The sequence below is a fragment of the Nannospalax galili genome, unplaced genomic scaffold, assembly GCF_000622305.1.
Source record: "Nannospalax galili isolate Female #2095 unplaced genomic scaffold, S.galili_v1.0 scaffold1176, whole genome shotgun sequence".
NCBI lineage: Eukaryota > Metazoa > Chordata > Mammalia > Rodentia > Spalacidae > Nannospalax > Nannospalax galili.
The window spans coordinates 1,426,338-1,429,706 of record NW_008338883.1 but is presented as its reverse complement, the minus strand read 5'-3'; positions in this window follow the sequence as shown (position 1 = coordinate 1,429,706).

Sequence of the window (3,369 nt, the reverse complement as noted above, 5' to 3'; positions counted from 1 at the left end):
GATACTCTGTTTTCTATTTCATTCATCCTATTGGTGAGGCTTTCTCCTCTTGTTTCTAATTGGCTTACTGAGTGTTTCACTTCCTTCTTCATTTCAGCCTGAGTATTCTTCAATATTTCTCTTTTCTGAATTCATTTAGAAGTTTATCCCTATCTTCCTTCAGTTCTTTGATTTCTTTGTTTGTATCTTCTTTAAATTCACTGAATTTAGGGCTGGAGAAATGGCTCAGCAGTTAAGAACACTGACTGTTCTTGCAGAAGATCTGGGTTCAAATCCCAGCACCCACATGTCAGCTGACAACTGTCGTAATTCCAGTTCCAGGGGATCTGACAGCCTCTTCTGTCCTCTGCGGGTTGTACAACATGGGTGCACTTACCTACATGCAGGCAATACATGCATACACGTAAAATTAAAAAAAATAAATTCACTGAATTCTTTTATCATGTTTATAACTGCTCTTTTGAGTTCCATGTCCTGTGTTATCTCTAGGGGGCTCTTATTGTACTCCTCTAGAGGACTATTGGTACTTGGTGGGGATATATTATTTTTGTTCTTCATGTTATTGTTTTTTCTCTGTGCACTTTGACATGTGAATTTCTTTTGTAATTTTTGATTCTTGTATGAGACTCAAGTCTTCTTTTTGTTTAGTTTAGGTCTGCTTCTTTTTGTAAACTTTATGTGCCTTTTGTGGTTTAACTCTTGGGCATGTAAACCTGGTTGGTCTAGGCTTCAGGTTCTCTCTTTTGATTTTATATTGGTGTGGCCAAAATTGTTTTCATCTTCAGGAGTTCCCACAGAGGACCAAGTCAGATGAGGCTCAGATGCTCTCAGGCTTTCTCCTATGGTCTGGATCCTTCCAGGAAAGATGCTGCCGTCCAGAATTTGGGGTCTGTGATGGCCATGGGAGCAGGGCCCAGGAAAGATGCTGGTCTCAGGAAGCTGGTGGCTGTGCCACCCAGGGATGCAAAGGGAGGTGGGGGGAGGGAAGAGGACCTGAGGTCTCCTGGGGACTACTGGGAGGAACTGCGTTGGTCTGGATGCAAAGGATCAAGAAGCAGTGAGGATTCTGGGCCAAGAGGTCAGTCCAGGGGTCTGGGGTGCCGAGACAAGAAATGGGCCAGTACCCAGGCTAGGAGGGGAGCTGGGAGGGTGAATGAGGCTGGGGGAGTCAAGGTGCAACGGGCTGTGGACCCACCCAGGAAAGATGCTAGCACGGGGAAGCTGGTGGCTAAGCAGCCCAGGGAAGGAAAGTTAGGTGGGGGTGGGACCAGGCCCAGAGGGCTCCTGGGCACCGCAGGGAGGAACTGGGTTGGTCTGGATGCAAAGTATCAGGAAGCAGTGGTGGCTTTGGACTGAGAGGTCAGCCCCAGTGTCTAGGGTGCCAAGACAAGAAATGGGCCAGTACCCAGGTTAGGATGAGACACGGGTTGGGGAGCTGGGAGGGTGAATGAGGCTGGGGGGGAGTCAAGGTGCAGTGGGAGCTGCTGGATTTACCCAGGAAGGTGCTGACACCAGGACGCTGGAGGCTGTGCAGCCCAGGGAAACAAAGGGAGATGAGGGCGGGACCAGGCCCAGAGGGCTCCTGGGACCAGGAAAGATGCTGGCACCAGGACGCTGGAGGCTGTCTATCTTGGCTATTTTCAAATGTAAAACTCAGTAGTATTAAATTCATCTTACAGTATTACACAGGAAGTTTAAAAATCTTTGTCACCTTACAAGTCCATTTAATACTGGTTCCCTTTCCCCTTCCCCTAACCCTTGGCACCACTCTTTCTACTGTTTCATGAATGGATTCATACAATTTTTGGCCTTTTATGGTTTATTTCACTTGCCTATTGTCTTTGAAGGGTCACCCATGTTGTAGCATGTTGCTGTTTTGTTTTGTGACAGGATCTCCCTGTAGCCTCAGCTGTCCTGTAGCCCCAGCTGTCCTGGAACTCACTACATAGACCAGGCTGGCCTTGAACTCACAGAGATCTGCCTGTCTCTGCCTCCTGAGTGCTGGGATTAAAGGCGTGTGCCACCATGCCTGGCTAAAATCTTTTAATTTTTAAATTTTATGTGTATGAATATATTGCCTGCATATATATGTAAGCAGACTTGTGTCATGCAGTGTCCACGGAGGTCAGAAGAGGGCATCAGATACCCTGGAACTGGAGTTAACAGATGGTTGTTACCTGACGTGGGTGCTGGATCCTCTGCAAGAGCAGCACAGCCAGTGATTTTAACCACTGAGCCATCTCTCCAGCTCCTATACAGAATATCTTAATAATCTTTATACCCCCTTACCCATTGGCACCCTCCCATGCCCCCCCCCACTGGAATTCATACATTCTGTCATTTGTGTTAAGACCTATTGTGTTGAGCCCCTAAGCAAATGGCAGAATTTGCTAGAATGGAGCCAAGAAAAATTAAAGATGATGCTCCAAGAATAATAGCTTGCCCTCATAAAGGCTGCACAAACATGTTTAGGGATAGTTCTGCTATGAAGAATCATCTGCACGCCCACGGCCCCAGAGTCCATGTCTGTGCATAATGTGACAAAGCATTCGTTGAGAGCTCAAAGCTAAAATGACATCAGCTGGTTCATACTGGCAAGAAGCCCTTTTAGTGCACATTTCGAAGGCTGTGGGAAACACAGCTTTTCACTGGACTTCAATTTCCACACCTATGTGTGAATATATACCGGAGACAGGCCCTATGTGTACCCCTTTGATGGTTGTAATAAGTTTGCTCAAGCAGCTAACCTGAAATCTCACATCTTAACACATGCTAAAGCCAAAAACAGCCAGTGAAGAGAGAAGACCCTTCTCGACCACAGGAAGCATCTTCTAGGAGTGGTTGGGAATAAACACACTTCTCCTTTGTATATATTATTATTATTATTATTATTATTATTATTATTTTGGTCTTTTTGAGACAAGGTCTCTCTGTAGCCCCAGCTGTCCTGGAACTATATAGACCAGGCTGGCCTTGAACTCACAGAGATCCACCTGCCTCTGCCTGTGCTGGGATTAAAGGTGTGCGCCACCATGTCTGGCCTTTATATATTTAGGAAGAATTTTAAAAATGAATCCTGCACATCTAAGGGACATGTTTTGATAAAATAGTAAAATAGATAAATTTTAAAAAAACTTTAATAAAATAACATTGCTAAGATGCTCTATCTTGCTTTGCAATTTTGTTTCAAAAATAAGGTGTTTTTGTAAACTGTGGTCCTGACAGGAGGACAGTTCATGAATTTCACATCATAAGACAATTCTTTATACAACAGTGTTAAAAATGGGACTTCTTTTCACATTCTTATAAATATGAAGCTCACCTGTTGCTTACAATTATTTTTAATTTTGTATTTTCCAAGTGTACATA